Below are 23,689 nucleotides of genomic sequence, written 5' to 3'. Positions count from 1 at the left end.
AATTTAAATCCCAGTCTCACACTTTTACTTTTCACAGGTGAAATAATTTTTATTTCATAGTTATATTTAAAAACACAAAGACCCTATGTTCTTCATATAAAAACATTAGTACAAATACCTCTAATTTATAGAAAATGATCATATACATCCTTTCAAAGAAAAATGCACCCCATCATATGGCTTCAATGAGATTGCATGAAAAAAAATTGCATCAGGGCTACTTCCTAAAAATACCATTTGAGCACTTTGCATCTTTTGTTTCAAAGTATAGATTATGGTCATCAGTACATGGACCTGCATTCTTACTTATTTGATAATATGCATATAGATGGCCTTATCATTTAATGTTCTATTGATTAATTAGCCTTTTCTTCAGGTTCATCAGCAAGTTGAACAGGCTGTGCCATTCTCTGTGGTCTTTAAGACTGTCCATGAATGCTGGACACATTATCATCATCATAGGTCATAAACTAGAAGTCTTTACCAAAAATTCCAGTGGAAACCTTCTTTGTAGTTAGGGCCTGCTCTGCACGAAGTGTCTCTCTTAAGGCACATAGGCTATGTTTGACCAGTTCATTTAAATTTCACTCCATAAACTCAGACATATATCTCTTTAAGTGAGTATAGGCTGATTAAGAATGGGCTCCAATGGACATAGGTCTGCAATCAAATTAGTTAGCAGATGGGCAGGTTTGGAAAATGTGAGGGCCCATAACATCATAACCAGCAATAAGTAGGCCAACACCATATGGACTCTGGCCATATTGTTGTCTTAGTATCTGAGTCTTGCTTCTAATTAGAGATATAAGATGAGACACAAGAAGTAGCCTGTCAGTTGCTAATCTGGAATCAAAGTAGTCCTGGTGCATAAAATTATATAACAGTCTAGCATCAGCAGTGAGCCCCACAACTGAGACACCAAGATGTTAGTCAATGTGGAGAACTTTTTTCTGATGAGCCGCAAGTGTTTACTGTGTTCTCTTCAATGCAATTGTGGGGACCTGAAATTGGCCACCCCAAGATATGTCTCTTTGGCATCAGGATTATTTGAGGCTGATTGCTTTTGATAAACTGGGACAGGAAAGGAGGTTCTGAGGAATGGAACTTGCCATTTGTTAGGACACATTTACGTTTGTGAGGTAAATCTCTATCTGTAAAGGTGCCTCCCTCTCTGTACCAGGAAGAAGAAAGGAGATGACCTTCTTTCTAAAAACTCTTAATCAATACCAAAGGCAAGGACTTAAATCTGCATTTTATTGTGCTTCTCTGGTAACCTCCTGTAACTGACTCCCCCCGCACCAATGTTGGCATTTCTTTAAGGATTAAGCATCTTTCTTTAGGCTAGGAACTGATTGCTGAGCTCACCTGTGAGCACACAGCTCAAGACAATAGACTTGCCTCTGGCTACGCCCTCTGAGACAGCAGACCACTACCTGCTGTGTCCATCAAACACTGCTGACAGGGCAATCTTGTGACTATTGTGGGAGGGACATTTCAATCACATGTGAAACACCCTGTTTGGGGGTATATAACCACTCTGTGCACCCCACTTCTTTGGTGCCCTTTCTTCCTTCGGGAAGAAAGGCCCCAGGCCATGGTTCCTCATAAAGCTTTGTTTAATTTTCTCTTGCTATTCTGTCTCATGTGAATTTAATTCGTTCTCCGGCCAGATGAACCCCCATTTGGGAAGAGGAAATGTCTTCCTCCCCTACACAATCAACTCTGCATGAGTTTTCTACTTCAAACCAACTGGTTGAACCTTGTTAAACAGATTCCATTGCATATTCAGTTTGATGAATCCTTCCCTGAGGGCTCCAAACAGTGACATCATTGTCATACTGGTTGTGAAATATGGTTCTGGTTGTGGGCCTGGCTGTAACTTCCTACAAAGCTGTGGATACAAGTATCCCAGCCTCACATTTCATTTGCCACGTGCCTTTGAGAAACTCTCTTAATCTTTTTATGTTTTGAGTTTCTCACCTGTAAAATAGTGATAATAATAACACTAACTTCATAAGTGTGCTACAAGGATCAATTAAGTTTAGGAATGTGACACATTGGAAATAGTGCTTGATATGTACTAGTCCCATATAAAGGTTTGAAATCATTGGGTCACGATCACCATCATCATCATGGAATATAGGTACTTAAATATTTGTTGAATGAATCAATAAATGAGTTGATAAAGTGGGAAGCAAAAAAGAAAATGGGGTTAATCAAATGAGGGAAGAGCCTGAATGCCAATTTGTGTCATTTGACCTTTATCCTGTAAACAAAGAAAAATGTACAAAAATATTTTTTTGTTGGTGCTGAAAAGAAAAATATTAAATAAATACATGCCAATTTAGTTATTAAATTTATTTGTAAATTAATTGAATTTATCTGTAATTTATAACATTTTGGTTCAGTATCATTGTTAGATTTTATATAAATATTCAGGATTCTGACAAGCCATTATTTGAGTTTAAAACTGTAAGCGAAAGAAGAAATTGTACACTTTTGCTCATTTCTAGATTATTATTTTCTGTTTGATGAAAGTCAGCTAATTTGGGAATTTCAAGACTGATAGCTTTGATAGAATGTTTCTGAAACTCACTCCACAAATTTCAGTTTATGAATGATTTTTTTCTATTTTTTCAGACATAATATTCTAGGGATAGGTAATTTTTGCTTCCCCCAAAAGTTCCATGTAATAAAACTCAAATAATTCATATTGTCAAATCTCAATATAATATCCATTTTAAGTGTGGTATCCTTTTCCTGGAATAGCTGCTATAAGAACTCATTCTGAAAAACACTCCATTCACTTATTTAATTTTTCTTATTTTGGCTTTGCTAATGTTGATTCAACGGTAATGGAACCAAAAATCAACCCCCAAATGCTTTATTGGAATATTACTGTCTCATTAGGAAAGGAACATAATATAAACTTTAATGATTTTTTAACAAATGCTATAATGCTTATTCAGATACAAAGCAGTCTATCACATTGGGAAAAGAGTGGATAATAGAAAATAAAATAAATTCTCTGTGGAATTTTCATGGCACAGTATTATTACAGAATGCACAATTTCTAGCTGATCTAATTCAGTTTCCATTTCTAGCAGATGGCAAATTTTAGTCCTTAGAATTTAATTATACAAGCAGCTAATTAGAACTTTAAGACATTAAGAAAGTTCAAATAATTTTTGGAGAAAATATGATATTGTAAAGTTTATTTTTTATAATATTCTACTTGCTTTTGCTAGAGAATGGCCAAAAGCATTTGAAAATATTAAAAGTGCCCCCTATAATTGTTGTACTGAAAATTGTTCAATTAAGTATATTATAGTAAAATTTTATGGAGCATATATAACGGATATATTAGAAGACTACAGATTGGATTTTTTTCCAAGATAAATTAAGACATATATAGCAACTAAAAACTGCTTGAACATTTTATGCACAAAATGAAGGAGTTAAAAAATATTAAAAGAGTAAACTAGTAATGCATACAATCCTCACAATGAGGTTAAATATTCTTGAACTAAGACGATTGTATTAGTAAGAGTAAGTTAGGCTATGCTGTGCTAACAACAACAAAAATAACCCAAAACCTCAAAATCCAAAGTAAATGTATAAAGGTTTATTTTTCACTTTGATTAGAGCTCAATACCAATCTGGCGACTTTGCCAGGAAGATGACCTCCATGCACTGAGTTAGCTTTTTTCTACTTTCATTTTGTGGCTCTATCACATAAACATGTGGCCTCCATAATCATTAGAGAAAGGGAATAGAGATCAGGAGATTCACGCACCAGCTCTTCAATGCTCCATCCCAGAGATATCCCATGCCACTTCTGCTCATCTTTCATTGAACAGAATTAGTCACATGTGCTCTCTGAATTGATAGGGGTCTTGGTAATGTGGAGAGCGCATGGATATTCAGGGAGAAATAAAAAGATCTGCAATAAATAAATTGAACACATATACTCTTTTTCTTACTTTTCCAGGTAAGGCAACGTCAATATTTCTCACATTACAAAGAGAATGGCAACTGTGGAAATAAAAACATCAACACATCCTTATAATATTATTCTTCTTTAATGAAAAAACTTGATCTGATTTAAAAACAACTCACCAGGAAAGCATGTGTTTCACAAAGCAAAGGATGCTCATCTCCTTTCCTTATACTCATCCATCTCAACCAACATTTATCCAGTAGATAAATCCTTTGGGCACTCTAACATAGCAATTTACATACAAGTTTTCAGTAAATCAGTATTCTCCTATTATGACGTACCATTCATCATTATGTATTAAAACTCTGGCAGTTTTCTTGCTATAATTCAATATTTTATTTCAATATTTTAGTAAAAGATTCTGTATGTTTTGAAAATCAGTGAGAGTTGTATGTCTATAAAAATTTATTTTTAGCAAAGTTTCACTCATGTAGAAAGCATTTTGAACACATTTCCCTTTTGAACCCTTCCAAAATATCTTTTTGTTGTTTTGTTTCTAGTAATCGTTTTAATTTCCATTTTCAGTGTTAAAAATTTGTCTGATCACATTTTCTTAAGTGTATTTTTGATATATTTCCACCATGTCAATGATTTTTGCCTCAAAGTTCCCCTATGTAGTTCTCAGAGTGGTTGTAGTGGACAGATATAATAAGGAAAATAACAGAGGGGTAGAAATAGAGGAGAAGGGATAAAAGAAATGAAGATTGCTAGGTCGATTTCATACAGCCTGTGCACATCCTTCATCTCAGCTAAATTCATTCTGCTCACCTCTCTTTTCTTTCACAGTTAGGTTTATTCTTGTAACCTAATTTCAATTCCCAAGAATAATTTATTTCCACTCAGACATTCTTCCTCAATCATACTCCCAGGAGATAATCAAAGGCATAAAGACAGAGATCTCAACCCTGGATCTTGACCTTTTATCAAGTGGAATAATATCTGGGAACAAAGTTTTAAAAAACTTGATTATCAAGTTTAATTTTTAAAGCAAAATACTTAACTGAATTTCTATGTATTAGCAATGAAGAAATTAACATTAAAGTTTTATCAGTACCATTTACAAGAGTAAAGACAAAAATATTGTAGTAGGTAAAAATCTACAAAAGAAGTGCAGAGTCTGTATGCTGAAAGCAACTAAAATCTGATGAAAGATATTAAAGATGATCTAAATAAATGGAGAGCTATTCTATGTTCATGAATTAGAAGTTTCCATATTGTTAAGATATTAATTCTCCCCAATTTGATCTACAGTGTCAACGTGTTTGCAATCAAAATCCCAGCAGGAGTTTGTATAAACATCACCAACCTGATTCTAAAACATGTGCAAAAAGACAAAGACAATAGAAGAGCCAGAAAAATTCTGGAAATGAATAATAATGTGGAATTATTCTGCACAAGTTTAATACAAATATATAATCAAGAAAATATGATACTGGTAAAAAGAGAGACACATAGATTAATGAAGTAAAATATAGCTTCCAGATAGAGATCCAATGAAATATGGTCAATTGATTTTTGACAAAGGTGGGAAAGAGAAGGAAAAAGATATTCCATGCAAATGGAAACCAAAATAAAGCTGGAGTAGCTATACTTACATCAGACAACATAGACTTTATAACAAAGACTATAATCAGAGACAAAGAAAGGCATTACATAATGATAAAGAAGTCAATCAAAGAAAAAGATATAACATTTGTAAATAATTACCCAACATAAGAGAACCTAAATATATGAGGAAAGCATTAACAGAACTAAAGGGAGAACTGACAGCAATACAATAATAGTAGGGAACTTTAATACCCCATTTATGTTAATGGATAGGTCATGCAGGCAAAAAATCAATAGGGAAACATTTGCCTTACATGACACATTGGACCAGATGGAGTTAGCAGACATATACAACAATCCATCCAAAAGCAACAGAATATACATGTTCTTTTCAAATGCCCATGGAAATTCTCTGTGATAAATCATATGTTAGGCCACAAAACAAGTCTTAATAAATTTAATACAATTGAAATCACATCAGGCATCTTTTGTGACCAAGATGGTATGAAACTAGAAACAATTATAAGAAGAAAACTGGAAAATTCACAAATATGTGGAGACTACACAACATGCTACTGAACAACCAATGGGCCTCAGAAAAATTAAAAGAGAAATCAAAAAATGCTTGAGCCAAATGAAAATGGAAATACAACATTCCAAAACTTGAGGGATGCAGCAAAAGCAGTTCTAAGAAGGACATCCATAGCAATAAATTCCTATATCAAGACACAAGAAAAATCTCAAACAACCTCACATTACACTTCAAAGAACTATAAAAAGAAGAAAATATGAGGCACAAAGTTGGTAAAATGAAGGAAATAACAAATGTCAGAGCAGAAATAAATGAAATAGAGACTAAAAAGACAATAGAGGGGCTGGCCCTGTGGCCTAGTGGTTAAGTTTGGTGTGATCTGCTTCAGTGGCCCAGGTTCAGTTCCTGGGCATCAGCCTACACCACTCATCAGTGACCATGTTGTGGTGATGACTCACACACAAAATAAAGGAAGATTGGCATGGATGTTATCTCAGGGTGAATCTGTCCAAGCAAGCAAGAGGAGAATTGGCAACAGATGTTAGCTCATGCCAAATCTTCCTCAGCAAAAAAAAAAAAAAAAAAAAAGACAGTAGAAAATATCAATGAAACCAAGAGCTTGTTCTCTGAAAAGATAAACAACATTGGCAAACTTTTAGTTAGAGTCACCAAGAAAAAAAGAGAGAACTCAAATAAATAAAATAAAAAATGAGAGGGGAGATGTTACAACTGATATCACAGAAATACAAAGGATCGTAACAGACTACTACGAACAATTAAATTTGACAGCCTAGAAAAAAATGGATGAATTCCTGGAAACATAAAACCTACCAAGACTGAATCATGCAGAAATAGAAAAATGTGAAAAGACTTATTATTAGTAAGAATATTGAAACCGTAATTAAAACACAAAGTCCAGGACCAGATGGCTTCACTGGTGAATTCTACCAACATTCAAAGAAGAATTAATACCAATCCCTCTCAAAATCTTCCAAAAAATAGAAACTGAGGAAAGACATCCAAACTTATTTTATGAGGCCAGCATTACTTTGATGTCTAAACCAGACAAAGGTGCCACAAGAAAATAAAATTATAGCCCAATATCCCTGATGAACATGGACACAAAAATGTTCAACAAAATATTAGCAAACCAAATTCAACTGTACACTAAAAGGATAATACACCATGATGAAGTGGGATTTATTCCAGAGATGCAAGAATGTTTCAGTATCTGCAAATCAATTAATAAAATACACCACATTAACAAAATGAAGGATAAATATCATATGATCATCTGGTTAGATGCTGAAAAGAAGCATTTGACAAAATTAAGCATCCATTTATGATAAAAGCTCTCAATAAAGTAAATATAGATGGAACACACCTCAACATAAACATATATATGATCATAAACAAGATCATATATAGCAAGCTCACAGCTAGCATCATATTCAACAGTCACTAACTGAAAGATTTTTCTCAAAGATCAGGAACAAGACAAGGATGTCCAATCTCCCCACTTTTATTCAACATAGTATTGAGAGGACTAACCACAGAAATTAGGCAAGAAAAATAAATAAAAAGCATCCAAATTGGAAAGGAAAATGTAAAACTGTCACTATTTGCAGATGGCATGGTATTATATATAGAAAACCCTAAACATTCCATCAAAAAACTGTTAGAACTAATAAATGAATTCAGTAAAGTTGCAGGATACAAAATCAATATACAAAAATATGTTGCATTTCTATAAACTAATAACAAACTATAAGAAAGAGAATTTAAGAATACATTCTCATTTAAAATTGCATCAAAAATAATAAAATATCTAGGAATAAATTTAACCAAGATAATGATAGACCTCTACACTGAGAACTATCAAACATAATTAAAGATACCGAAGAAGACACAAATAAAGAGAAATATATGCTGTGCTTATGGATTGGAAGAATTAATACTGTTAATACTGTTATTATAATTTATTACATAATTTATTATAATATATTATTATAATATTAACAATAATACTGTATTGTTAATATTGTTAATAAGAATTAATACTACCCAAAGCAATATACAGATTCAATGCAATCGCTATCAAAATTTCTATCTCATTTTTTCACAGAAACAGAATAAACAATCCCAAAATTTGTATAGAACCACATAAGACTCCAAATAGCCAAAGCAATATTAAGAAAGAAGAACAAAGATGGAGGTTTCATGCTCTGATTTTTCAAACTATACTTCAAATCAATGTAGTCAAACAGTAAGGTGTTGGCATAAAAACAGACACATATATCAATGAAATAGAATAGAAAGCACAGAAATAAACCCACGTATGTATGGTCAATTAATTTATGACAAAGGAGACAAGAATATGCAATGAGTAATGGATAGTCTTCTCCACAAATGGTATTGGGAAAATTGGACATCTACATGCAAAAGAATAAAACTGGTTGACTATATAAAGGAAGTCAAATATTTGTCCTGCCTTTTATGTACAATAATATGTCAGCACAACCAAATAGTTCATGAGCAAAATGTTTCTTTATGGAACAGAATTATATTTAAAGAAATTAATAGGACAAATGGCACAGCTTCCTCAGGATGATTCTGAAGCTTAGGAACAAGAGAAATGTGAATCTGAAAAACTAGCAGGAATTATAGGAATCCTTGCTGCTATTAAGATTATTCAAGGAAGGATAAAACAAGAAGAAACACATTTTGATGCAAACTGCTTACCACATTGGTCATTCTAGACTCTACTATCAGTATTCTCAAACCTAAAACAAAATGTGGGATACTAAAGAAACTTAATTCTATATCATGGGCTCCACATATGAGGAAGAGGAACTCAACCTCTGTGGTGGTGGTGATGTTATTGTACAGGTTAGAAATCAGTTCTGAAGCCATAAGATTTTGCATACTTGGGGGAAATATTTACGACTTTTCATGTATGAATATTATTTGACAGATGGCAGGACACACTAAGGACCAGTTATTTTAAAAAACCCAGTGCCTCTGATTTCTTGGAATATTTAGAATCTTTTGCTTAATCAAGCTGCTGATGCTTCTCAAAATCACTTTAATCCCGACATGACTTACGTTTCAAAGACTACCAGAGGAATAACATGGCATAATATACTCCATTCTAATGATGATGAGCGTGAGTGTTGGAGGAAGAGAACAGGGATTACGTGTATAAATTTGAATAAGCTAATATTGAATACTATAGTTGTTTCTTATTAAAGACAACTTTATGGTCCATGTATATTTAGAGGTCGTCTAAAATATTTTACACACAGTACTGACTGGACGTAGATCACTCAGAATGGACTCAGTCCATGTCCATGGAACAGGAACATAGAGACCTTTCTTCTATAACAGGCATTATATTTTTAATTGATTGCTCTTGAAGAGGTCTAGGAAATTTTGGGATTAGCAATGCACAGGACACTGAGGGGCTAGGTAATAATGAGTAAAGAAATATTTAAATATTTAATATCTAGTATAGCAATGGGAATGGTTTTAACTGTTTGTCCTGGCTGTTGTCAAAGTGTACTGTAGGTCATTAAGGCATGCATTTTTGCCTCTTTCTTTGATCCTCACTATGTTTCATTTTTATTTCTCTTTATTTATCTCACTTTTAATATACGGTATGTTGCTAGGTTCCATGTTCGAAGATTGTTTTTATGGCATAAAGATAATTCTAAATAAGCACACATGTTCACTAAATCATGAAAATCTTAATTCTAACTATACAGACCCAACAACATCTTTAATTTCAACTCAAAATCCACTTATATTTTTGGTCATCTGCTCTGTATATAGAAATCTAAGTAAACACATTCCTAGATTCAAAATTTTAACTTTTCCTAACTAAAAATAACTTTCCAGCATAATTATTGATCTGACCTGTCAATTACTTTAAAACATTTTTTCAAGTTATGTTAAAGTAGATGTTTGGTTTGACCTGATTGACCATTGGAATTTAATGTTTTACTTGCTAGCTAGCTGTTAGATACCACCTCTTTTGGATGACTGTGACTCGTGGCTTAAGTTATTCTACTTTCTCAAAAATCCTAATCCTTTTTTGATAAACATAATAATCTAACATTTATCAAACTTCCATATATACTTTTGCAGTTTTTCTCATAACATCAAGTTAAGGCTTTCTCCTAGACAAAGTCGATATAAAATAGGAATCAAACTACTGTTTTAACCTGTTCAATTTCTCAGAATTAAAAAACAAAAATGGCAACAGAAACAGTCCCCTTTTACTTTCTCAGTTATTTTGTGCAAACAGTTAATCTCATAAGCAAGGAACGAACAAAGCAAGAAATTAGCAGCTTTTCATAATTCTTGAAAGAAACATTTTTCCACTTTGCTGCATTTGAACTAATGTTTTTTACTTCAATGACATTGACTTAACTTTTAGGGCTTCCTTCAGATCTACAAAGTACTTAAAATACCAATAAAATCCTTTAAAGAAAATTGCTTTCCAGTAAAAGATAGCATTTTATTTTTAATCTTTAGCAAAGTTGATTCCAAGAATCTTCTTCCTAAGGCATTTCTCTGATTTTATTTTAAATTGTCGTTGATGCAATATCCTTGACAGTAAGTTTAAAAAGGATATTAATATAGGCCTGAATAAGTTATAGGTCATAGATCTTAGTATTAGAGTAAGGTACTTCATCATCTTAAATATGGTAAATATATGAGATAAACAAAAAAATAAATGCACTAAAATATTCTTGGGGAAAGTATTCACTATCTGAATGCTCACTTCATGTGGCTATTTGGTGGCAGAGCTGGGGTTTGGACAGCAGTTTGCCGGCTTATTTCAGTAGTAATTTCCCCTGCTTCTTACACAGACATAGGTTTTGCATTTCATTTTTAGATGAGAAAAAACAATTTAATACGTTAAAATATTATTAATATTACATAAAACAATATAAATACATGAAAAGCTCCACTTCCCAAAAATCTTATAATAAATAGCTTTATGTTGTTGTTTTTAGACCAAGGTTTCTCAACCTGAGCACTATTGATATTTTGGGCTGCATAATTCTATATTGTGAGTGGCTGTACTGTGCATTGTAGGATGTTTATTAACTTTACTGGCCTCTACTCACATCATGTCAGTAGTGCTCCTTCCTCTCAGTTGTGACAAATTAAAATGTCTCCAGACATTATCTAATGTCCCATGGAAGGTAGGGGAATTGACCCTGGTTTAGAACCATTGGTTTAAAGGACATATTCTACAGCCTAACCTTTTGAAAATCAATTGTAATTCTTCTGCTCCAAAGAAATCTTATTATTTCAACCACATGTACTCAACCAAGATCTCAAACATCAACATGTATAGAATGAAGTTTCCACGAATTCCTTTTTAAACAGACCATTCCATTTCAAAGCAATCCAGCAGAGCAGATCCTTTGGTTACTTTCTCCTTGTGAAGATCTGCTAATGAGAAAAAATTTAGAGCAGACCCAGTAAGGAAATTTTATTGTGAGTCATTAACATTTGCTTTGATCCCTCCATCAAATTACAAAAGACACTATGCAATATGTTGGCTATGAAATTTAAGAAATAAAATTGAGCAAAACATGCAACCTATAAGTAACCATATGACAGATACCTAACAGTGATGATATAAGACTGAAGAAATCAAATGTTAGTGCAAAAGAGTTCTCTTGAAAACTTGTGTCCTTTGAGTGGTTCTTCAGAGTGAGGCAGATTTGAAACAAGTTTTTTAAATCATTAACGGGTTAAAAATCCTAATGCATCTGCAAATATATCATTACTATTATCACTTACTAATGTTACTGTTTCATGATTCAGATAGGAAAAGGTCAATAAATATTTGTTGGGTGGATGAAAGTCTCAGTCCTTTATTTTATAGTATTTCTGAACAGTGTAATTTAAAAGAATGTATTTAACAAAATGTCTTTAGACAAGTCAATATTCTATAATGTTTTCCTATATCTTATTCAGATACTTAACACTTCAAGCAGGGAATGAGTGCTTTGGTTTGAACCCCATGTATGCTGGGTTTAATGTAGGGAAACATATATCAGGGCTGGTATGAGTTAGAGCATGGAGTGCAACAGGGCAGATGAGAGAAGGGGCTAATGAGGTAATGAGGAAGATACAGTCCATGTAACACAGGCTTTGGGTACCTTCTAAGTTTGAAAGTTATTCTAAATTCAATAGAAAGTCATAGGAGGTTAATAAGCTAGAGAAAGACACACAGAAACAGAGGGAGGGAGAGGTGAGATTCAGATTTTGATTTTATATATGTAGTAGGGAGGAAGCAAATGTTCTATTTAAATCAAGAATAGAGCTGTACGTGTGTAAATGGGGGAAGTGAAAAGCCTAGTCACCCTATCTCCACTTTATAGCAGTTTCACTTTGATGCATTTTTTAAATATTTGGCCGCTACATATAGTTCTCTTTAAAGGACAGTTTCAATTTCTGAAGAAATATTTGAAAAATAGTGCTCTATAGCATGTATTTTAGTGATAAATTATACAATTAAAAACATTTTTACTAAATTGTTTATGTTAGGCTTTTCCAGGTAAAATTCCACACTGCCTGTGAAGTGTCTAACAACTATTCCAGACCATGACTATTTCTCAAATCTCAAAATTATTATTGCATGCAATCTCTTTTGGTTCAGTACCTCTTTAATCTCTATTTTCTCCTTTATGTAGTCTTGCCTCCCCAAAGAGTTTGCAAGCTCCTTGAAACCAGCAGCTGTAGAACTTCTGACTGTTGTTTAAGCACATAATAGGGACTTAAACAATGCCTCTTGGTTAATTAAGTTAAAACATAGGGCCGGGGCAGGCTGAGTAATAGAATAATACCTATTCAGTAAATGGTTGATAAATTACCATATACATCACAATAAAAAAGACAGGCTACACATGTGCATTGTGGGTTGCAAATTCATGGGTTGATTTTTACCATTTTTCACAAAGAGTAGTTTACTTCTGATATTTCATTATCTCCTTATTTTTCTTGCAGGAATTGTTACAGCTGATGTTAACAAAGTCTCTACCTAACCAATACACAAGAAATACTTTCAGTTTATCAAGCAAATAATTTATCCTCATCCTACTCACAAAATATTGTTTCAAAAATTATTTTTTAAAACACCATAATTTAGCAGCCTTCTGAAATTATAATTGAAGCTAAGTATAGTTAAGTAGAATAAGGTATAGCTTTCAGGGACAAAGAGAAAATAGCTTGGGGATTTTATTGATATGTGCTTGATTATTCAGAACTATACATAATAAGAAGGGCGACTTCACTCTCATATCCACAATTCTCATATATGATGAATGGAATTTCTTGGCTGAATACTGTTATATACAACATCCAAATTTTCCTTATCTTCGATAGTTTTAGTTATCAGACACATGGGAGTAACATTTTGGGTTTTGGGATAGTCTCAGGCGATAGCTGCACATGCAGACTGATATTAAAAAAAAACTAGGGGGCCAGCCCAGTGGCACAGCAGGTAAGTTCAGATGTTCCGTTTCTCGGTGGCTTGGGGTTCACCGGTTCAGATCCAGGGTGCGGTCATGGCACCGCTGGGCACGCCATGCTGTGGTAGGCGTCCCACATATAAAGTAGAGGAAGATGGGCATGGATGTTAGTTCAGGGCCAGTCTTCCTCAGCAAAAAGAGGAGGATTGGCAGTAGTTAGCTCAGGGCTGACCTTCCTCAAAAAAACCCAAAAAACAAAAAGCAAACAGACAAAAAAAACTAGGTGATCAGCAACAAAATTTGTTTTAAACAAAGATTTTTGCCTTATCTATCCAGATAATGAAAATAACAATAGATTCTTGCGTATGGATGATCCTAACAACTGCCTCAAATTACCCAAGCATTGTATTTCATTCACAGCATGTGCCTTCATGTGGTAAACCAACAGGCTGTGGAACAGCAGCCAGCTTCTTCAGCTCTGCTCTTGATTATCTATTTAGTCCACTCAAGATGAGCTACAGGTGTGTGGAGATCGGACAATCATTCATTGAAATACTAATTTTGCACTGAGCAAAAATCCCACAATCCTAGGAAATAATGTGCCTAATATTATAGGTCTCCTTTATATAAAGTTTTATTACCTTTATAATTTCTTGTGATAGGTCACACAAAATGGCATCATTGCCATTTCTCACTGATCCTTTTCATTTTCTAGTGTCTCCATTTAATTGAAAAAAATGTATTTTCCATTTGGCTCTAGTAATGTCAAACTGACATCTCATGGGGAATTCTTCATAAAAAACATTCACTTACTTTGAAGAGATGCCTGTTTACAAATCTCCTTTAAACCTGCAGGGCAGCACCACTACCATTTCCTAAGTTTTACAGCCTTTACATATTTAATTTGTATTTTCTTTGACTATAAATCATGTTATGTTTAGTCTTAAAACAGGCGCATTAGTAAACTGAGCACTCGTTTATGTGTGCATGTGGGTGAGTTGGGTGCCTCACAGAGAATTCCAACAGATGCCTTACTTTAGTGATATTTCTAATCATTGAGCTTTATGCCCCAAGGATATTTTTGTATGTTTTATACTCGTCAAGTTTTTGCCTTGTTACCACAAAATGCTTTCTTAAACTCTGCTGAGATACATTGGAACATTTCTTGCGATGTCCTTTTCTATGCTGTTGTTTTAAACATGCATTTGCTTTCCTTGTATTATTTTGATTTGTTTCCCTCATTCATCAAGTCTCCAGAGATAGAGACTATGTTGATTATTTGCTAGAGCTGGCAACCTAATGGGTTTCTCATTTCCTAAATCCAGAGATATACTGTGGTTTTTTGATAGAACAAGATCAGTCAGATTTATCCCTTATGAGTTTCCTGTTTGTTTACAAGATGAAGCAATCACGTGAAAAGTAACAGGATCACTAGAACCCTTTCTCTCTCATAGCATATTATCAGAAATTGATTCTAACTTTGTTTCCTGTTTCTAAGCTTAATAATAAAAATTCAAGAATGAAGCTGTGTCAATTATATTCATCTAAAACAGCTGACAAATAAACTATCTATTGATTTCAACCAACTAAATACCTTCAGGAATCAGGGTTTGTAAAAAAAAAATGTGTTTTGCACATAAAAATCTAATTTTGATCATTTCCTATGAAACAAATACTTTATTTTACTTGACTGCTGAATACCTTATTTTTATCGCAAATCATGAAGTGGAAATCAAAAGAAATAGTATTTCAAAATATAACAGCATTTTGTTTTCATTATGTAAATATTTACTGTCTTTTAGCAAAACCTTGAATTTGGAAGCTAGACAATTAAGGAACAGAAGAGAACTATCATTTTATAGTAAGTTCATATTTTTTTAATAATTCATTATTGCCTCTAAACATTTTAGAGAAAAAAGTCACCATCAAGCATTACAGAAAATAATTACAGTGTGGTTCACTGTTTTGTATGGTGTGTCTTTTCTACAATAATAGGTTCAAATACCATCAGTATCTATTACGAATTTCACACTCACTGGATGGATAACAGAGCATCAGGCAACTTTCCATGTGGGCATGTGGGGGTTTGTCCTAGGAAATAAAAATCCAAAGGTAAATCGAATAGTGTGCATTCTCTGGTAATTTTTGCAAGATTATAGCTTTTACCTCTGATATTTATAGCATCTGGCCAAAACTATTGGACAGGAGAGACCATTTTATCACTATATTTTCCCTAGCCTAATTTAAGATCATTGTCATCAAAGCCACCTTCTTCAGTTATGACTCCCATAGAACTAATTTGCATAAGGGCTCAAGAACAGACCATCCAAATGAAAAGAATGTAAAGATATTTTCAAGAAAGATGTGCTTAGTAATGAATGAAAAACCTATATGGTGAATAAATCACTGCATAATTAAAGCCAGACTATTCCTAAAAGTCTGCACTGTAACGTGCAAATGTGACTCATGATGACAGTTAAGTATAAAAATAGAAAAAAATTCTATTTTACTAGGTAAATAGGAAGGTATATATACACTAGTTTCAGTGATGAATGTGATTAGATGATATACTGCTCAGCATCCCTGAACCAGTTTCCTAGCCAATGCAATGTAGGGCTTTATAAAAATCGCATCCACAAAGAGAATGTTAAATTCCCATTGTTCCTACACAAGTACAGGATGAAGTTGGCTTTCTCAAACGCATGCAGAGGTAGATTTATATTGCATCCAAAAAGCCCAAACACTGATCACCTCCCCACCCCACTCATCACTCGTTTTCCTGCTACTTCTAATAATCACACTTTTATGCCCTAAGAATAGTTTTTATGTAACTTTCCTTTTATTTGGTTCTCTCTATAAAAACATTGAATTCGTAAAAGTCATGTGTTATATAGACTAATAAGCTCATTTTGTTTAAACTAGCTTTTTCATAGATTTTAAGATTTCACATCAGTCTGAATTTATTTTACAATCAATGTTATGCTATAGATTAACTGGCAGTGGTTTTTTTTTTTTCTTTCTTAGAGTTATATAAAGTGATGCATAATATAACCAATCACATATGAACTTTGACAAAATATGATATATTCTTTAAGATTACCTACTTTTTAATTCCCCAGGAAACCCCCTCTAGGTAACAGGGGGAGTTTTCTGAGTTCAAAAAATACAAAGATGGTATGATATAGAAGAAAATTCTTTATTTTTCAACTTTCCACTCAAAATGGGGAGAAGGTGGGATGAACAAAAAAGAAACACTTGAATCTCATTCTCTATCTTTTCAGTTGCTTTCCTTCTTATCCCACCTATCTCTTCAGACTTTCATCTAATTATTGACATTTACGAAGACAGGGAAACAGAAAGATTTTCTCAGTCTAAGAAATGCAATCACTTGGTGCCATTGTGGTTTTGTCTTGCTGTGCACAAATTTTGGTGCATACAAACATGACCAAGGTATCACATTTACCCTTAAGAAGTTTATATCCTAGTAGGAACAAATTATTCTTAAATATAGCTGAATGTTATAGATACCATTAAGAGATGAAGTAAGTACTACAAGAATACCCAGAGATTGCTTATTTTACTGGAGGGATCAGGGAAGTCTTTATAGATTGGCAATTGAGTTGTTCTTGAAAGAATGGTGACATGTGTAGAAGGTTGGGAGAAAAGATGATATTTTAGCAAGATTAAAACCATCAAGAGAGGAAATCACAGACTATGTCATAAGAATGATAAATAATTCACTTTTGTTAAAATATAGGCTACAGTTAGGGAATGTATTGGCACAGATGATGTGGAGGATTTGGAATGTTAGAAAATACAAGTTACAGAATATATTATTTACAATACCTTTTAAACAGAAAATTTAGATACTACTAATAATTATGGTAGATTTAGGACTACTTCCTTGAAGATCTATATTTTTTCCCTAAAGGCCTATTTTATTTTCAATGACTTTAAATAATATCATGCATGTCTTAAATTGACATATTTTGCAGTCACACTTATAAATATTAAATGGAAAAGATTCTCTGGGTACAGTGATTTGAGAATTTGATTTATTCTCTTTTAAGAAGGAACTAAAAAATTAAGGGGTTAAAAGAGAGTGTCTAATCTCTGGTTCCCAGTTTTAAAAAAAGGAGAAACATGGTCGTTGTTATTGAATGTACGGGCCACCTATTTCACTGCCTCAATTTCATATATATAGTGAGTTATGTGTTGGGTTGATATTATTTTTCTTTAGTTCTCAAGTAGTTAAAATTTAATTCTTCTTTTCTTAGTTTCATTCACTGAACCAACTTTTATTAACTGTGAAGTCTTGAATAAAGAGAAACTCAAGAGGTATGAATTTTGATATATCACATTTGAATGCTAATGGGCATTAGAAAGCAGACTTAAGCATGTAAAGTACATAATTTATGCCAGTGTTGATCTCAGAATTAAATAACCTCTGATCTTTACTGATCCTGATCTCAGGCTATACATAATTTTGGAGAAAAATCATATAATTATACTGACTGAATTTCTAAGTTACTGTTCAAACCTTTGTTACACTCCCAAAGTCCTCAACCCTATCCTCCCACACTCAACAGATGATCTTGCTTCCTACTTCACAAAGAAAATTAATGTAAGGAGGCATTATATCCCTGTATTTTTCTCTAATCCTCATCTACACTTTCACTACACATTCCTGCTTCCATTCCGACTCAGAAAAATTATCCCTACTCCTATTTATGTTTAATCTTTCCAGTTGCCCTGATTTCCATGTTATCCTTCTTCTTCCCGGACATTGACCCTTAATTATTCCTCTATTTCTTGCACTTTGACCTACACCTTTCCAATAGATCCTGTCAATAAGTAGTAATGTGTTCAAGGCTCTCTGTTGTTGTCCACAAACTGTGGTTCCATTTCCTTTTGTTTGCTTTACTTCTTCCATTATTTTTCATTGTTAATTTACATTGCAATCTATTATCATCTTCTGATAACTCCAAAATCTATAATGTTATTCTAATCTTTCACTGGAACTCCAGAAGCATATATCCAGCTTTCTGTTGAGACTTTTCCACTAACACCTCAAACTCAGCATGTCAAAAACTGAATTTTCCATCTATACCCCTCTATACCACACTCACATGTTCACACACACACACACACACAGAAAGCTGGTTTCTCTTCATGTTCTCTTCAGTACTAAATAGCATTAAGCTTCACCTAATGGCACAAGTTAGGAATCTTGAAATCTTCTGTTTTTCTCACTTATAATATCCAGGCTGTCACCAAATTCTAATGATTCTAACTCATAGCATGTGGCCAGGACCATATATTCTATATGCCTAAAAAATATGCACTTTGATTTGGGACAAAGGTTAGCAGTTTCACCTGTCTACAATTTAGTCTCAGGGTAAACCCAGGTACCTACATTGCAGAGAAAGCTTCCTCCACTGGCCCACTGTGGCAACTTTAAGAAGTCCCCATATTCCTTCTCAGAATACCTGATTTTATCGTGTTTTTCATAATTTTAAAATCAGAACATAAATGGAATAAGTTTTAAAAAAATTCTGGGTAGTATGACAGGAACACCATACTAACGTTTGTCTAGTAACCTAAGAATATGAAAACTGCTTCAAAATGCCCCTGAATTGCAGCTCATTGAGAATTTGAATCTGGTTCATCTGACACATTTCAGTAATTCAAAATAAAACATGATATTTGAAAAGTGAGATTTAGGGGTTTCACACGTAAGAGGAAATCACCACTCAACTCTAACAACAAGTAAAAATATGAACATTCTAAAAAAAATCAACAACTCTTCTTGGATTGTAAAAGAGGGGAGGACACAGGGCAAATTTCTGTCTTATATTTGGAGAGACACACAGCTGAATACAAGGAGTCATGGCTTACCAGAGTAGAGGCCCACAAGCAGAAACTACCTCTGAAACCAATGTCAGGGTAGGAAAACCTGAACTGTAATTGATGAACTACTGGAAGCTTATTGAGAGCAAATCTGAGAGTTAAAAACTCCAGGGGACCCACTCATAGGCAAGCCTGTACAATATTGTGAAATTTACATCAAGGAATTTGATCAGGTTCCCACAGTATATATTGGAAGAAAATCCCTTTGTGCTTCTTGCAGGTGGACAGGAAAAAGAACCATTTTGAAATACATCAGAGCACTCTGTTCTTCATAACAAGGCCTGCCCTCAGAGGAGACTAGTTAATCAAAGCTTAAACTGCTGGGGTATTATGAGAGCCTAACTGACCTTGGGGAAAGAAATTGCCCAATTCCAGCCAGCTCTAGCCATCCTGTTCCACCTAGTGGGGAGGAAAAAGCTGAGAAACACTTGTGAAGTTCACAGTTGAGAGCCATAGGCTTACTAAAAACTGATTAGATAGTGAAAAAAATGATTAGGTAATCATTGGACTATAGAACACTTCCCCACATCTCTCCATCACATTACTAAAGGACTCTCTATAGCAGTTTCTTTTACCTAAGACAATACGTCCAGTTTTCAAGAAAAAAATTACAAGGGATACCAAAGGCAAAAAACACAATTTGAAGAGACAGAGCAAGCATCAGAACCAGACATGGATGAGATGTTGCAATCATCAAACTGGGAACTTTAAAAACCTATGATTAATATACTAAGGACTATAATGGATAAAATTGACAACACGTAAGAACAGATGGGCAAGATAAGCAGAGAAATGGAAATCCTAAGAAAGAAAGAAGAAGAAATACTAGAGATCAAAAACACTGTATCAGAAATAAAAAATGCCTTTGATAGGCTTGTTAATAGACTGGATATGGCTGAAGAAAGAATCTCTGAGCTAGAGGACACATCAATAGAATTCTCAAAACTGAAAAGCAAAGAGAACAACAACTAAAAAAAACAAAACAAAATATCCAAGGACTATGAGATAATCATAAAAGGTATAATATACGTGAAATGGGAATACCAGAGGGAGAGGAAAGAAGGGAACAAAAGAAATATTTGAAATAGTAATGTGAGAATTTCCCTAAATCAGTCAGACACCAAACCGCAGATCCAGGAAGCTCAGAGAACACCAAACAAGATGTTATTTAAATAAAGAAATATCATATGCATATTATTTTCAAACTACAGGAAATCAAAGATAAAGAAAAACATTCCTGAAAAAATCCATGGGAAAAAACATCCTAAATATAGACAAACAAAGATAAGAACTACTTCTGACATCTCTTCAGAAACCATGCAGATAAGAAGATAGTGGAGGGAAATATTTAAGTGTTGGGAGAAAAAAGCCACCAGCCTAGAATTTGGTACCATATAAAATTATCCTTCAAAAGTGAAGAAATAAGGACTTTCTCAGATGAATAAAAACTGAAGAAATTTGTTGCCAGTAGACCTTCCTTGGAAAAAATGTTAAAGAAGTTTTTCAGAGAGAAGAAAATTTACATAGGTCAGAAACTTGGATCTACATTAAGAAAAGAACATCAGAAATGAAACATAGGTGTAGGTAAAATAAAACTACATTTTTTTATTCTTAGTTGGTCTAATAGATAATAGTTTCTTCAAAATAATAATATAACAATGTATTTTACTATATATAATATGTAAAGATGTATTTTTATATATAAGTGAAATGAATGGCAACAATGATACACGGGACAGGAGAAAGAAATTAGGATTATTTTATTACTATAAGGTACTCAAATTACCCATAAAATGAAAGTAGACAGAGGTGAGGCTGAATCATTCACTTCACCACACAGGCCAAGATAGACTGCATTAGAAGGGCAGGAGGAATGGCTCCATGCTGACCACACTGACCCTACCCCAGGCCAGCATAGCACCATCCTGAGAGGTCTCCCCTGAGCCAATGGTTTCTCCAGAGGGAAAGAGAGCCCAGCAGTGACATCCAGACCCCCTGCACTGTGGATCACTTGCAAAACCCCTACTCTATTTTTGCCACACAGGATCACAAGGGAATCTGTGAGGCTCAAACCACTGGCAATCTGATTGTGATGAAAAAGTGGGGAGGGGCTTACAACAACCAGCACTTGGATATTGGCAGAAAAGTTTCCTACATGCAGAGCCTAAGTAGTAGTCCTAACTAGTGGCTTTGCTCATTTGCAGAGGCAAGTTGATTTGAGTCCTCAAAGAAGGAGTTTTACAAGCCTTGGAGCCTAGACTGTCCAGGCATAGGCAGAAGAGCTGAGTTATACTTCCACCCTCTGTGGAGCATGGCATAAAGTTTGTTCAGGAAAATTTGGGAGTTGTCTGAAGTGAGCCCTCCCAGTCCCACCAATGCAGGAGAGGTGAGTCATAGCCTCACTCAACACAGAGTATTCCCCCCAAGCCCATCTGACAGAAAGGGCTGGAAAGAACACCTGAAAGCTGCGTAACATAGCAATGTTTGAGTGGTGAGGAGGGCTGGCAGAACTGATCACCCTCAAAGCAAAACCAGTACCAAGTGTGGAGGGTTTCCCTACTACCCTCAGGCAGAGGAGTTAATTCATAGCCCCATACATCTCAGAACTTGGCTCCCAGACCCTCCCAACCAGAAAGCCTATTCAGGAAAATTTGGGAGTTGCCAGAATTGGGCTCTTCCAGTCCCTAAGGTGGGAAGCTGAGTCATAGCCCCACCTGCTGTGCAGCATGGCCCCCAGCCATATCTGACAAGAAGGGTTGACAAGGACACCTGGAAGCTGCTGTGTAACCCAGCAATGCTCTAGCCAAGAGTTGGGCAAGCAGAGTTAATTGCCCTCGGAGCAAAGTCAGTAGCCCTGTTTCACCAGGGAACTTGGGGCATGAGTCAGTTTGAGTCAAGACCGCAAAGAGACTTGGGAGCCTTGGAGCCACTTCTCCCACTGACCTTCACAGAGAAACTAATTTGTAGCCTCTCTTATGGCTGAATACAGTCTTCAGCCTGCCTCACCAGGGAATCTTACTGCAACACATGGGAAGCTGCAAAGCCCATCCAACAACCCTGCTACAGTGGCACTTGAACAGACAGAGCACAGCCCATGGCTTTCTCTGTCTGAAGAGCAAAGCCAGTGGCTTCAGCTGACCAGGATACTTACTGAATGCTTTGCCTGATTTGGGTCCACAAACAATGAACTGTACAGGCCCTGAGTCCTGCCCTGCTACCCTAGCAGGGCAAGGAAGCTAATTCATAGCCCTACATACTGCTGAGTATAGTATCCAGTCTTGCCCATCTAGTAAGCCTGACCTGAGAATACAGGTAAATGTGAAGCCCATCTTATAGCCTCACTTGGGCAAGAAACCAAGCCAGCAGTTCTATCCAGCTGTTCTTAGCCAGTGACACACCCCTCCACTCCTGACCTAAAAGTTTGAACAGTTGCCATGTCCAAAAATACACCCTAATAGCAGACACCACCTGCCCAAGAATGTTACCAGCAGACATCATCAAAATCCCAAACCGAGCTCACTTGTAAAAAAACTGTCTCTGCCAAAGGGAACCTGCAAAGGCTGGAAGAGGAGACCACATGCTGACATGTGCAGCCACCAATGTAAGGAAACAAGGATCACGAAAAATCAGGTCAATATGACATCACCAAAAGAAACTAATAAAGCTCTAATAACTGACCCTAAAGAAATGAAAATCTATGAACTGTAAGGTAAAACATTCAAAACAACTTAAATTAAATTTTTAAATTTTAGTGAACTACAAGAAAACACAGACAACTGAATTAAATTAGGAAAATAATGCATGAACAAAATGAGAAGTTCAACAAAGAAATATAAACCATAAAAAAACCAGAAATTCTATAGCTGAAAAGTAGAATAACTAAACTGAAGAATTCAATAGAGAGCTTCAAAAGCAGATTTGATCATGCAGAAGAAAGACTAAGTGACCTGGAAGATAAGACATTTAACATTATCAGTCAGTGAAGCAAAAAAAAATTTAAAAACTGTGAAGAAAGCTTATGGGACTTATGAGATACAATGAAAAGAAACAATATTCATGTTATGGGAATTCCAGAAAAAGACAAAGAGAAAGAAACAGGAAGGATATTTAAAGTGATAATGGCTGAAAAATTTCCAAACCTGGGGAGGCAAATTGATCAATGAGGCCCAAGAGATCCCAAATAGGTTGAACCTAAAAGGGACTGAC

At 34.7% G+C, this 23,689-nt stretch overlaps 1 pseudogene; it reads right to left on the bottom strand.

The window, feature by feature from the left end:
- Positions 1 to 341: 341 nt before the first annotated feature.
- Positions 342 to 23,689, bottom strand: part of LOC103542041 (proteasome subunit alpha type-1-like) — a 94,766-nt pseudogene continuing 71,418 nt past the window's right edge.

The sequence above is a fragment of the Equus przewalskii genome, chromosome X (assembly GCF_037783145.1).
Source record: "Equus przewalskii isolate Varuska chromosome X, EquPr2, whole genome shotgun sequence".
Taxonomy (NCBI): Eukaryota; Metazoa; Chordata; class Mammalia; order Perissodactyla; family Equidae; genus Equus; species Equus przewalskii.
Note: the sequence above shows the minus strand (reverse complement) of the source record. Positions and strands in the feature narration are given on the sequence as shown.